Raw genomic sequence first — 14,906 nt, 5'->3', positions numbered from 1 at the left:
GTTTCCTGCTGGGGAAACAAGGCCTTAGGTGGGAGACACACCTTGGTGCTATCAATAGTTGTGGTGCTTTGCCAGTAATGGCTCACAGCAGGGAGTATGGGGTACACTGCAGAGGGCTAAGAACAGAGCTTGTGGGTCCCTGATTGTTGCGGGAAGATGCCATCATTGTCACCAGGTTATGAGTTTTAAACAAATTGAACTAAAAGTTCTTAAATTATTCCCCTCATTTCTTTTTATTGAAATCAATTATTTGAACTTGTCTCAACTAAAGCATTCTCTAACATTCAAGCGAACAGAGTGAATGATTAAACAGGTTGCCAATAGGGCAAATGTGTCCAGTGACCCAAAATAAAAGGTGACAGACTCTAATCATATTTTGAAAATTCCCCTGATCCACTGAGCTGGCACCAGCACCTTTTGTTGGTTTAATTTGCCAGCTTGGCCCCAGCTCTACCAGGTGGTATAAAGAACTAAGGCCTCTATTTTTTTTCTCCCTAGTTTTAACCCAAACTTGGATTGGCCTTGGGGTAGATCAGGAAACTGACCATTGGGATTGGTTAAGAGTAGGCCTAGGAACAACCCCCAGTTCCTAATTAAATGGCAAACCCAGTTGTCTGTGCTTAAGTAAAAATCTTAATCAATTGTTAGCAAATGTTAAAGTTTGCACTGGTTTACATTTTCAAAGGATCATTTACTACTTTGTAATTATAATTTTGTTAAATTAAAAACTTTGAAAAAATAGACAGAAGTAATCACAATGTAGATTTTTTTTTAAAGATTTATTTATTTTTTAATTTATACAAGCACTGGGTACAGTCAGAAGCATGGGAGGGTGAGAGAATTCACCAGAGACAGAGCAGGGAGCAGAACAGGCAGACTGATGAAGTACACTGCTGAGGGGAGCAGCGGGTGGCAGGAGAGGTCTGCAGGCCATGTGGGACCCTCGCTTGGAAGCCTGGGATCCAACCATCGCCGCAGAGGCAGCGGGCAGCTTCACAGCCCAGCGCTCAACCGCTGCACCACCAGGGAGGCCCCACAATGTAGATCTTTACAGGTAAAGATTATTTGTTAAAAGTGTGTCTATAATCAAAACCAATAGAGAGGGCATCCCCGGTGGTGCAGGCGGTTGAGCGCCACGCTGTGAAGCTGTCCGCAGCCTCTGCAGTGTGGGTTCGATCCCCGCTGGCTGGCAAGAATCCCACATGGTGCAGCAGACCTCTCCTGTCTCTCCCGCTGCTCCCCTCAGCAGCGTATTTCTGTCGTCTGCCTGTTCTGTTCCCCGCTCTGTCTCTGGTGAATCCTCTCATCCTCCCACACCTCTGGCCTGTACCCCAGCTCTTGTATAAAAATAAAATGTTTAAAAAAAAAAAAACCAACAAACCAATAGATTGTCTTAATTGACTGAAGTTCTTAATAACATTTTCCAGAAATGTCTTCTTAGGGTGGGATATGTAGAAGAACCACAGGCGTTCATCCTTTGAAAGACTGCCATTTTTCATGATTTGAAGAAAGTTTTAAATTCCTCAAGGGCAGGAGGGAGCTATTCTCCATGCCCTTATTTGTTCTGCCAACATTCCATCCTGCTCTTTCCTGTGCGGTGTGTGTGTGCTGTCCTTCCCTTCCCTTCTCGTCTGCGGAAAGGCTTGCTACCTTAGCATCCCTTCTTCCCTCCCTTTAATGTTTCTCTTTATCCCTCCTTTCACTTCTCTTTCTTAGGACAACTTTGCTTCTATATTCTCTGATCCATTATGATTTTATTTTAAAGTTTAATTGTCAGGATGACATTGCTTTCTTTATGATGTTGATTCCGTTGGGAATAGGGCAAAATGGCTCACTGTGTCCTCCCATGCCCCCCACGTGTGGCTCACAATCATCTTGGTACCTGGAACATCTGGGAAGGTCACCTCTGGGAGCTGTGGATCTTAAGTCACCATGGTTCATCTCCATCTTTTCCAAAATGTAATGCAAATCATTTTCAACCATTAAATAATCTCAGCACCAAAGTGTGTCAATGAGAATGCCTGAAAAACAAAACCAGAGAGGATTGCTAATTATCTTTATCATCGGTTTCCCTTGCCAGTTGTATGGAACAGAAGTGAAGTCGCAAAGTTGTAGAAGTAAATCAGAAACGAACACAACCCATGGGCAGTCTGGGTATATGTGAGGCAGTGTGTTCCTACATGTGGTTTGGAAAATTATTTTAAGGGGTGTTGGAAAGTGGGAACTGTATCATAGTGGAGCTATTTAGAAAAAGAACCCTAGATTTTGTTTAATACTGAATCAAGCAACCTTGAGGTCCACTGCACTTCCCCTCAGGAATACTGAGGTGACTTTTGGTGACATGCAATTAAAAACTATCGTACTGTAGTTAAGTCAAAATGTATTCACTGACCACAACTCATCATTAGCCACACAAATCCAGCTTCATTATACACGCTTGGTATTCAGAAAGCTACCCAGGCATTTTTGCCCTGCCCATTCATTGCCAGAACTTATCGCTTCCCACTGCCAGTCTTTGTTTCTCTCTTCTTGCTTCCCCGCTCTCCTTGCCTCCCTTCCTGCCTCACTAACTCCCTCAACAGACCCCATCTTTCCTCGTTTCTGAACAGAAAGTCTGTCTTCCTATGGCATGGCTCTCTGCCAGAAATAATGGAAATGGTGGAAAATTTTCTTGTGGTTAGAGGTGAAGCTTACAGCGAGGGGACCTTGTCCCTCACCCCTCCCCTCCAGACACCCTCCTCACAGGTATGCGTTCAGGCTGGGAGCAAAGAGTACAGACTTTGTGGCCAAAGAAGCCAAGAGATTTTTGTTGGCGCTTGCTGCCTGCTGCGTGCACCGAAAAAGCAACTAAAAACACTTTCTGGAGATCCTGGAAGAGTGAGAGAGCACCAAGCAAGCACAGTTCTTCCTCAGAGATACCTCCTGCTCACCAAAGAAAGGCCCTTAACTTCAGGAAGTTTCCTCTTCTGGACCCCCACTCCCTGCCCCAACATACACAGGGGCGCAACAGAATAAATGCCTTCATGCCTCTGGCCCCATCTGGCCCTGTTAAAACCCTGCCCCTGTGTGTTTGGGTTAGTCCATTAGAAAATTTCCAGGACTCTTGAAATGCCTGTGGGTAACCTGGAATTTCCTGAGAGACCTGGCAGCTGGGATTACTAGCCAACTTCAGGGAGCCATGCCTTCCGTGTGTGACAAAGGCATTTGTGTAAAAGTGGGTCGCAGGATCCTTGAAGCCTTACTTTCCTATAAGGGCACAAATATACCAACTATAAAAACTGTGGGCCATGCCAGAGAAGGACTCTACCTCAGCTCCTAGGCAGCGATCACTTGTCTTGGGCTCACTCCACAAGGCAGCTTTATAACATTTGTTGGGAGAGACCCACGTGACTTAGAAGGTCAACAACCGTTTTCTTAGTTCTCTTTGAGGTTGAACGGTAAAGGTCTTCTGGGGCTCCTTGGAATTCCCGAGTTCTCATGGGCAAAGACGCTAAATAGTGGTTCAGCAGTTGAGGTTCTTAATAGAGACTTAATTGACCGATCCTAGCAAACGCTAAACCCAGATTTCCCCCAAGGGAAGGCTCAGGAATGACCACCTGTGCTCCTCTTTTGAGATGGATCAGAAAGGTCACTCTTATTTAAGCCACAGCTCAAGTCCACACTTGCATACGTGGGAGCACTTTCGTGGACTACCCGCTTTCTGTTCACTTTGAGAGGCGTTAGCACATTAGCTTCTCATAGGCTACTCATTCTGTCATTTTGGATTCACTTAAAAAATATTGACTAAATATGTGTCAGATCCTTTATTAGGCAGTGGGGAAAGAAGTGAGCAGAAAGCAGAAAGCCCGGGGTCCCGGCCCCTTACAGGTATAAAATCACCAGTGAGCAGAGCACAGAGGCCCTCTGAAGCCGCCTCAGTGGGCATGGGCTGCAGAGCCTCTACCCCATTGCTGTCCTCGTCTGTCTCCCTCTAGACACAGGGACTGCAGCAGGACTGCAGCGCCCAAGCTTTGCCTCCAGCCCCTCCATTTTTGTATTTTTTGAGGGAGAAGTTTGCGAAGAGAAAAAAATCCTGCTTCCCAAAGCAGGACGTGGTGCTGGAAGCCTACTTTTGACGGCTGATTGATGATGTTCTCTTTAGGGTGAGTTTCTGCAATGCCTCCATGACTTCCTATTCTCCCTAGAAGCAAAAGAATCATGTAAATGCTATCACGGTGCTCTTCGAAAGTCACTGTTTTTCCGTTTTTCTCCTAGATACTGTAATTCACTGCATTAAGGGCGCTGGGTCCAAGGAGTTTGCTATCTCATCAAGGAAACAGCAAATACGAATGTGAGAGCCCCTGGGGGCGGGGAGAGCCGTGGGAGGCCCCCCTGGGGCTGACATGACCAGTGATTGCTTCACAAAGGAGTGACCTGGGATTTGGAGCATGAAAAAGAGATGAAATGTGACCGAGGGAGGGTATTTTCACTCCAGGAAAAGTACGGGTACAGGTGTAGAGGGCGAAGTATTCGTGGCATGTGAGGCTGCAAGGAGACCGGCCCACCTGGAGCTGAGTTTTGTTTGGATGGAAACCCAGGTCCCAAGTCCAAAAACACCACCCAGGGATCTCCATGGCTCACAGGGAACTTTCCTTGTGGAGAAAGTAACTCACGTGGCCCTTTGCCCATCACTGCCACCACCGAAAAGCAATCAGGGATAGAAATGAGGAAAAATCGGCTCATTTCCTCATCCTTTGCTTAAAGCATCAATTTTCCACAGGCGACTTTGTCCATTAAGAATTTTCCTGGGCTGAGGGGTAGGTGAATCTCTTTAACAGGAGACTCACTTGAAGGCGATTTCACATGCCTGGGTGCTGCAAGAGGTCAGACTCCATCCCCCCACCAGTGTCCCAGGCACCTCTGATGGATCAGCATGGAAAAGCAGAGCTCCCCTAATGGCCACCGTCACATGGTACATGTCTCCAAAGAAAAAGGTCCTAAACTGCCAAGAACTCAAGCCAAGAAAGACCACAGACGGACGTTTCTCTTTCAAGGTGATGTAGTAGGTACAAAGGTTTTCTGTCTGCGATTTGTGAAGCTGCTTGTGGTTGAGCTGGACTGCAAATTTGACCGGCAGCCAATGGCAAGGCAGCAGCGCTGAAAACCTGTTCTATATAGCCACACCAGCATGTGTGCATGGCATCATTTTGGACAAAGCTGGTCATCAGGAGCATCCTGTGTGAGGACAACTGCATCATAGAGTAAACACTGGGCTTAAATATCACTCCAGTCTGAGACTTTTCCAAAGAAAGCTTTCAACACGCTTCATCATGAGCATCAGACACTGCTCTATTTGTGCTGCTCGAGGTTTTCTCTTCCCCAAAGAGGCAGGGAAGTCTCTGGGGGAAATGTAGCTGATTCCTAGTTCTGGATGCCTGAGATTCATTTTCCCTTCCTCTAATGAGAGTTTAGGACAAACTGAAGCGATGAACAACTAGGGCATTTCCAACCTATGCCCCCACCTGCAAGACAGGTAACAAAACATGCCTTTCTCTCTACCTCTCTCTCACAAGTAGGGATTCCTGCTCCTCTTGTCCCTTCCCTAAACTCTGTGTCCTTACTTGCGACAGCAAGGCTTCCTTGGCAAGCTGTGCAAATCACATTTCCTAGAACGTGTCATGTGGGCTCTATGCCTTTATGCCTCCCCTCAGCCCCTGCCTGAAGTCTCTTTCCATTCTCTCTGGTTTTCTAAATCGATCCAGTTTTCAAGATGATCGCACTTATCTCTTCCTCAGAGGGACTTCCCTGCCCATCACAGTCTAGTTGAAAGTCTTGTGCCCTCTAGCTGCCCTCTTGTGCCCTCTAGCACACTTTAGTGCTGTGTGTGTGTGACCTGAATGCTCACGTCATTATTACCCTGTCATTATGATATGTAAGCAACTGCCTAACTACACCAAAAATAGAGAGGATGGGCCATGTGCTGCTCACTTGTTATGCTCTAATAGCCAACTTTATTTGTGATTAATTTTTTTAAAGATTTATTTTATTTATTTATGCATACAAGAGCTGGGGTGTAGGCCAGAGGTATGGGAGTGGTGGTGGTGAGAGAATTCACCGGAGACAGAGTGGGGAACAGAACAGGCAGATCCACTGAAATACACTGCTGAGGGGAGCAGCAGGGAGACAGGAGAGGTCTGCTGCGCCATGTGGGTAGCTCCCTGGCCGGGGATCAAATTCATGCTGCAGTGGTTGCTGATAGCTTCATAGTGCTGAGACCTAACCTCTTGCACCACTAGGGAGGCCCCCTCTTTATGATTAATTTTTAGGTACCCAATGATTCTCCAAATCATTGTAGACACATGAGTCTGATAGAATCAGCCACAAACAGAACAATACTGTCTCAGATGATGAGGGAACCTGAGTCCGCTTTATGGGTGTGATATTCCCTTTGATTTCTTACTGAGTCAGCTTAAGGCCTTGATTTCCCGCCCAGCTTTCCAAGCTGAAGAGCTGCTCAAAACAAGATGATGAACTATCAGGGAAACAAGGCCTCTGCCTGTGGCCTCTCACTCCACTATAATAGGAAAGGAGTGGAGGGTTCTGGATTTCCTCAGAATTCCTCAGGCTGAAGCCTCATCAGTACAGAGCACTTCAGAAGGGTCTCAGGCAGGACTTTCCAAAACAAAGCAATTTGTAAAGGTATAAACATGCAGACTGTTTTGGAAAATGTGAGACTCCCTGGTCATCATCAGTTTGAAATTGTTGAAGTTTTACAAGTGAGGTTAAAAGGAAGTGTTTGGTAACAAATTTCTCAAATCAAAGTAACAAGGACAAAATTATCCCAAATTTGTTACTCTGTATGACATAAGTAGGACATGTCTGATCTTTGATAAAATTCTTTTTATGCTCTCATTTTCTTTTAAAGAATAGTTTGGATAGTCTTCGATAGAGGAAATTTATTTTGTAAAAAAAAAAGAGTTAAAAAAAGAAAAGCATAAAAAGAAAAGAAAGAATAGAGTCTGGAAAGCTCGCTTCAGAACACACAGATGGCTGGTGGGTGGAAGGATGCCCACCTAACTCCAGACATGCCTCTCACAGCGCCAGCAAGACACACAGGCTTTCATCCCAACCAAACCCAAGGGCCAGCAGATGGACCATGAAGCTGAGAGGTGAGGCCAGAGATAGAGTAGACCTGTGATGAGGCCACTGCACAGCTATGAGTAGGCCTCCTAGGAAGACCACCCATCTTCCTGGCCCACTCCCTACCCACCTGCTTGCTCCACCTGCTCTTTGCAACCATCAGAAACAACGATCTCACAGCAGACTTGTCTATTTTTAATGTGCTTCAAAATTTCCCTGCCCAATGAATATCTGGTTTGTGGATTATTTTGACCCAGATATATCCATTTGCGTTTTTCCATGAGGATTCTCATTTTGTCCCTGCCTTTCCCATTTTTCTAATTCCTTTAGGTTATTCCTTTGATTATGCTGATGTTTGTCACATTTCTCCATTCACAATCATCTGTGAATTTCATTTTCAAGCCCTTTCTCACTCCCTAAGGTCGTTAATAAAGGCAGGTCTGAGTGAAATGGGAGGAAAGACCAGCTTCCCAAGGGACCCTGGAGACCACTCTTCGGAGCCAGCACAGCATCCTTCCACCAAGCACATTTTCCATGCACATGATAGGATGGGCAGCCAAGATCATCTGACTTCATTTGTGCCACGTCTACGGACCCTCTATGAACTGCCAAACTTCAAAACTCATGGACGGAACATCTGTTTGGGTCAGTTTTTCTGCTGGGTTTACACATACAAGTAAAGGGTTGTCTTTGCCTCAAGAGCCACATGGGAAATTGTTGTCAATTTAATATGTGCAAATGGAAACACAACCCCCCCTCCCCACCCTGTTGGAAATTACATTCCCTCTCTACCCGCAGCTTGTTCCGAGGACTGCCTTCATTCTTCTTTGTATTCTTGTACAGGACAAGCATCTCCTCTTTGAGAGGGTCAACAGGGAACCAGAGTCACTTCAGTCCTTCCAAATTTATTTCGACAGTGTTCTGCAAGGTATTCCTCTGCCACCACACCCCTGAATTATCATCTATAAACTGAGTTCTGCAGACCAACTGGCAAAGCCTATTCCCATGGAAGTCATAGAAATTGAGAGAGGGGTGAAATCAAGATGCTCAAGAAAGAGAAACAAAGTAGATTTTAAAATATTATTTGAGGATAGGAGAAGCCCTAGAGAGAGTTCGATGGCTGAGCTGGCTTCTGACACTAACTAGCTCTGTGGGCTTGGCTGATTGCTTAACCTGCCTGGATGAATTTTTTCAGTCTTTATATGAGATTGGAATTGGGCACCTATGGCCACTCACAGCTGTACGTCTATGATTCTATCTGAAGAGCTGGACAGAGCACACAACGAAGTGTGTCCTTCCCAATGTACGTTTTTCCTACAGAGGAAATGACTGAAAACTGAACTTCCTTAATAACTGTAGAGCTCTCTTTAAGATCTCAAAGAACTTTTCAAATCAATTTTCACTGTGGCACATTTTTTTTTTAAAGGATCATGAAACAAGAAAGGCCCAAATTCAGCCTTGGCTCCAAACCATGGAGCATACAGTTTATCTTTGTTCTTTGCATGTCAGCTTTTAAAGTACTTCCTGTTGTTGCTCCCATATTTTTTCTTCTTGGTGGCAGGGATGGAGTGTGGTGGTGTCTTTTCCTTGATACAGTTATAGGCACTTCATTCAGATGCTTATAAATGACACAAAATGTCACTTCCCACAGCTACTTTAATTAATTCAAATGCTGAATTAATTCGAATCCAGCATTTGACTTAATTAAAGCCAAGCTCCTTAGGGTGACATTCATCCATTAATTATTTAAATATTGACCACCTATTAAAATGCCAGATTTAGTGATAAAAACTGGGTACATAAAGATGAATAAGATATGGGCCTTACACTTGAAGAACTCACTCTTGGGGGGGATTAATTCAGTGGACAGATAAATGAAACATTTGCAAGAGTGGTTGTACTAGTTCTTGACAGAATGATCATAGAGCTTATAGTACAAAGTAGGATATTTTTAATTTTTTAATTTTTTAAAATTTTTAAAAGATTTATTTATTCAGGGCCTCCCCTGGTGGCGCAGCGGTTGAGTGCTGGGCTGCGAGGCTGCCCGTAGCCACGGCAGTGCCGGTTCATTCCCCAGCCGCCAGCAAGGGTCCCACACACACACAAAAAAGATTTATTTATTCATTTACACAAGAACCGGGGTATAGACCAGATGTGTGAGGGGGTGAGAGGATTTACCAGAAACAGAGCAGGGAAAAGAACAGGTAGACTGATGAAATACACTGCTGAGCGGAGCAGTGGGCACGACAGGAGAGGTCTGCTGTGTCATGTGGGACCCTCACTGGCGGGCCAGGATTGAGCCGGCGCTGCAGAGGCTGCAGACAGCTTCACAGTGTAGTGCTTAACAGCCTGCACCACCAGGGGAGGCCCACTAGGATATTTTTCAGAGGGTCACAATATTAATATGCTCATAGAAATATACAAGCCAGGTCTGTCATAGGAAAACTGGCAGATGTGGTTATCCTAACTAGAGAGGAACTGTGACTACTGATCTACTGACCCCCCCACCCCCCCACACACACTTTATGTCACCACTGAGACTGGGTCACACATCACTCAGGTAAGAACATCAGGTGATAACTGACCTGGTGATGAGTTTTGTAAAACATGCTATTCATCACTGCTTCTCTCTCCCTCCCCCCATTCCATAGGCTCCCCAGTAGAACTGGTTATCTGGACAATCAACATAATAGATATATCAGTGTTCTAGGTGTCTATTAAATGAGAGAATAACCTACCCAGTCCAAGACTTGTGCTCCTAGAAATTCTGGCCTGACCAGAATTTTTGCAGAATGCTTCACTGTAATGCCCTTAAAACACCATTCATGGAGTCAGTGGCAGGAGGCTAGATTACAGGTAAGATTATTCTTTAATAAACTTCATCCTCCTCCTCTTGCATGGTTCTACATCATACTGACTTTAATACTACACCCTCTCTTGACTTTGAGTTTCTATTATAGAAAATAATTTTTCTGCATTGTTAGTCTCAGTCCAAGGTTTTTATGCCAGGCAGTTAGGCTCAGGAATAAAAGAAATGTTGGGTTTATGTGCATTTGTAGTCAAGATTTTTTTTCCTTCTCACACCTCATTGTCAAAGATACTTAATCTCCCATAAGAGTTTACTTCTTAGTCATATTACTCAACATGTTATAAAAATAATCATACTCTACCACTCCCAGAAAACTTCTCTCCAAAATAACTGAGGCCTAGTGACCCAGAGTCCCAAAGAGGATACTAGACTAAGACTTCCATAACTTCATTGACCTTCAACTTCCATCTAGAGGTGTAGCCAAACCTTTGTGACAAAACAGAATAATGTGGGTCATGACCTACATTCTTCCACAGTTACATAATTCAGAAAAATGTCTTCAGTGCTGTAGGGACATTCACACTGTGGGTCTGACTTGGCCTGATAGCTACTATTTCAAGTACAAGAACCAAATAAACACATTGCTTTGCTGATAAATAACTACAACTTAACTTTGCTGATAAATAACTACAACTTAAAGAGTCAAATACATGCTTAGTCAGAACTTATCCTCTGCCATGACTGTTTTGAGAAAGAAGAACAGAAGCCATGTTTGAAAGGGATACACAATCAAGAACCTATTACTGGGCCTCCCCGGTGGCGCAGCGGTTGAGCACTGGGTTGCGAAGCTGCCCGCAGCATCTGCAGCACCGGTTCGATCCCCAGCTGCTCCCTGGCCATAGGAGGAAGGTCCCACATGGTGCGCAGACCTCTCCTGCCGCCCGCTGCTCCCCTCAGCAGTGTATTTTGTCAGTCTGTCTGTTCTGTTCCCCGCTCTGGCTCTGGTGAATTCTCTCACCCTCCCGCGATTCTGACTGTACCCAGTGCTTGTATAAATAAATAAATAAATGTTAAAAACAACAACAACAACAAAAAACCTATTACTGATGAAACAATGGAAAAGGGTCCTCTGGAATCAGAAAAATTACAAGTATCCAACTCTCATCCCTTCTTTTCAAGAAGCCAGCCAACATAAGACATAAGGAGAAGGATTGAGAAGTAAAATATACGGAAAGAAAATGACATTTTTTTCCCCCATCATCAACTGATGATCTTATTTCTTAAACAGAAAATTCCAGGGTTCTACAGACAAAAATGTCAGCATGAACAGAGAATAACAAATTTGCAAACTAGCCCATGGTTAGATAAAGTTATCCTTATTCACAGATAAAGACAGTGGGGAACAGAACAGGCAGGTCGGCTGAAATACACTGCTGACGGGAGCAGCAGGTGAGACAGGAGAGGTCACACAAAGAAATCAATAACATTTCTCTAGCAGCAAATTGGACATTTTAATTTTAGAAAAAAATTAGAAAACATAATTTTAGAAGAAAATCAAATGTACAAAAGCAAGAAAAATTATAAGGTAAATATACCAAAAAAATTATAAGGTAAATATACCAAAAAAATTATAAGGTAAATATACCAAAAAATTATGGACAGACCTTCATGGAAAGTATTACAAAATATTTTTAAAATATGAACGATCTAAATAAAGCGATAGGCCACACAGTAGGGAATAATAACTCTGCTCAAATCTATCTATAAATTCAATACCACTCCAAACACTATCTTGACACTTTGTGAAAATGTAAAATTCATGACTGATGGGTCAAAAACAGTCAAGACAGGCAGAGTTGAGAAGAGTAGAGTTTCACTAAAAGCAAATATTAAATGAATATATCAATGTCAAGCCAAACATGAAAGAATTACTGAAGGAGCTAATATAAAGCAAGGAAAAATAAATACAGAGGTAACAGATATCAAAATAATATAACATAAAAGAGGAGGAAAATAAACATCAATAGAAATAACACATAATCAATGGAAATGGAAACGAAAGAAAACATAAAAGGAAGGTGTTAAAAAGATAAACTACAAAAAGAAAAAGCAAGAGAAATCCCAAATACACAACTTAATATTACACTTAAAGAAATTTGAAAAAGAATCAGCAAGACATAAAGTTAGTAGAAGGAAGAAAATAAGAGCAGAAATAAATTACATATAAATAAATAATATATTAAAGCTCAATGAAACTAAGAGATAAACAAATTGATTAACCTCTAGTTGGGTGAGGAATGGAGAGAGAAAACATTAATATAAACACAATTAGAGGGCCTCCCCTGGTGGCGCAGCAGTTGAGTGCTGGGCTGCGAAGCTGCCCGCAGCCTCTGCAGCGCAGGTTCGATCCCCAGCCACAGGCGAGGGTCCCACATGGCGTGCAGCCCTCTCCTGCAGCGCCCCCTGCTTTCCTCAGCAGTGTATTTCATCAGTCTGCCTGTTCTGCTCCCCACTCTGGCTAGGGTGAATTCTCTCACCCTCCTGCGCTTCTGACTGTACCCAGTGCTTGTATAACTAAAATAAATAAATCCTTAAAAAAAATTAAAAAAAAAACAGAAAAAAAAATAAACACAATTAGAAATGAAAGAGGAGAAATTACACAGCTGGCACAGAAATACAAATTATCTTTAGAGATTACTGTAAACAACTGTACACTAATAGATACAATGACACTGAAGAAATGGACAAGTCATGAAGAAATAGAGGAGCTGAATAAATTGATCACAATCATGGGAGTTAAAACAGAAATAAAAAATCTCCCAAACAAGCCCATGGTTAGATAAACTTATCTTTATCTAACAGATAAAGACAGAGTAGGGAACAGAACAGGCAGATCTACTGAAATACACTGTGAAGGGAGCAGTAGGTGAGTCAGGAGAGGTCTGCTGTGCCATGTGGGTTGTTAGCTCCCTGGCTGGGGATTGAACTCATGCTGCAGTGGCTGCTGATAACTTCTCAGTGCTGAGACTTAACCCCTTGAGCCACCAGGGAGGCCTTTCTCAAATTATTTCTAAAAATCCAAGAAGAGGATGTGCTCCCAAATATATGTTATGATGCCAATATTACCTTAGTACCAGGGCCAGAAAAAGACAGCACAGGAAAACTACAGACCAATATCACTGATAAATATTGATACAAAAATCTTTCACAATATAGTAGCAAATTAAAATTTAGCGATATTTTATAAGGATTATACATCATGATCAAAAGGGATTTTTGCCCCCAGGGATGCAAGGATTATTTAATACACATAAGTCAATCAATATAATACCTCAATAAAAGAAGAGATAAATATCATAAATATCAATAGATGCAGAGGAAGCATTTGTTAAGATTCAACATCCATTCATAACAAAAACTCTAAATAAGATGGGACCTACATTAATATAATAAAGGCCATATATTATAAATTTATAGTCAATATAATACTTAAAGGTAAAAAACTTACAGCTTTCCCTTTAAGATCAGGAACAAGACAAGGATGTCCACTGTTACCACTTCTGTTTAATGATATATTAGAGATTTTAGCTAGGGCAATTAGATGACAATAGGAAATAAAAGAAATCCAGGCTGTAAAAGAAGGAAAATTATCATTGACAAATTGTGGCCTCTCTACCATTTAGGGCCTCTGCACCTGTGTGTGTATGGTCTCTCCATGTAACTGAGTGTGTGTGAAGGATTTGGATAAGGCACTCCTGCATGACTGCCTTAAGACAATGGCCCACATCACAAGGCAGCTGGGGATGCCTAGGTAGCCAGTTGGCTGACTGTGTGGCCATGGTCTGAGGTGGTCTGGGAGTAGCTCAGAAATTACACCAAGGAAGTCGCCCCTGTTTACGTGGCTGACATGTCCCCCCTGTTTCCCCTAAAGTTGATTACCCTTTGTCTCCCCTGCTTGTTCATTACTGCTAATAAATAGCAAGAGTCTGGCCTTGCAAACCTGCTCCATGACTTGTCCCTCAGCATGTTCCCAGGGATATCCTGGCATGTTCCCAACCACCAGAACAAATGATATAATACTTAATATAGAAAACCTTAAAGACTCCTCCAAAACATTATTAGAAACAGTAAATGAACACAGCAAAGTGGCAGGTTTCAAAATCAGCACATAAGAATCTGTTGGCTTTTATATACAATGAACAAAAAGAAAAATTAAGAAAATAATTCCATTTATAATTGCTTCGAAAAGTATCAAATACTGGGCCTCCCTAGGGGTTAAATCTACAGGCCTAGGGGTTATGTATCAATGCTACCACCTCGATGGTCTGAGTTGGATCCCTGGCCAGGGAGCTAACCCTCATAGGTGCAGCAGACGTCTCCTGTTTTGCCCACTGCTCCCCTCAGTAGATATGCCTGTTGTGCTCCCCACTCTGTTTCTGGTGAATCTGCTTACCCCCTGTACTTCTGGCGTGCACCCCAGTTCTTCTATGCAAAATTAAATAAATAAAATCTTTAAAAAAAATTCTTCAAATACCGAGAAATTATTCTAGCCAAGAAGGTGAAGGACTATATGGTGAAAACTACAGGGTTTTATTAAAGGAAATAGATCATGATACAGGAAGATGGAAAGACATTTCATGTTCACAGATGGGGAGATAAATATAGTCAAAATAACTGTTCTACCAAAAAAGTTATATATAAATTTAATACAATTCCTTTAAAATGCTAACAATACTCTTCAAAGTAATTAACAAAAGATATTAAAATTTACATGGCACAATGAAAGGCCTGAATAGCAAAAGTAATCCTGAGAAAAAAGAGAAATTAAGGTAGCATGTAAATGGGCTTTAATATATACTATAAAGCAATAATAGCTAAAACAATATGGCTTTGGGGGCCTCCCTGGTGGCACAAGGGGTTAAGACACAGCCTGTGAAGCTGTCCGCAGCCACTGCAGCACAGAATTCAATCTCCGGCC

At 42.8% G+C, this 14,906-nt stretch overlaps 2 long non-coding RNA genes across 2 annotated transcripts; one reads left to right on the top strand and one right to left on the bottom strand.

The window, feature by feature from the left end:
- Positions 1-1,546: 1,546 nt before the first annotated feature.
- Positions 1,547-13,658, bottom strand: LOC119238474 (uncharacterized). The gene is made up of 3 exons (XR_005123586.2): positions 13,437-13,658; positions 4,110-4,180; positions 1,547-2,021 (listed from the first exon to the last, which is right to left on the bottom strand). It is a non-coding gene; the product is annotated as an uncharacterized LOC119238474 (long non-coding RNA).
- Positions 5,221-8,515, top strand: LOC119238473 (uncharacterized). Its single transcript, XR_005123585.2, has 3 exons — positions 5,221-5,512; positions 7,522-7,764; positions 7,963-8,515. It is a non-coding gene; the product is annotated as an uncharacterized LOC119238473 (long non-coding RNA).
- Positions 13,659-14,906: the final 1,248 nt, after the last annotated feature.

This window comes from Talpa occidentalis, unplaced genomic scaffold (genome assembly GCF_014898055.3).
Source record: "Talpa occidentalis isolate TD23 unplaced genomic scaffold, MPIMG_talOcc4v2.1 talOcc4.11, whole genome shotgun sequence".
Taxonomy (NCBI): Eukaryota; Metazoa; Chordata; class Mammalia; order Eulipotyphla; family Talpidae; genus Talpa; species Talpa occidentalis.
Note: the sequence above shows the minus strand (reverse complement) of the source record. Positions and strands in the feature narration are given on the sequence as shown.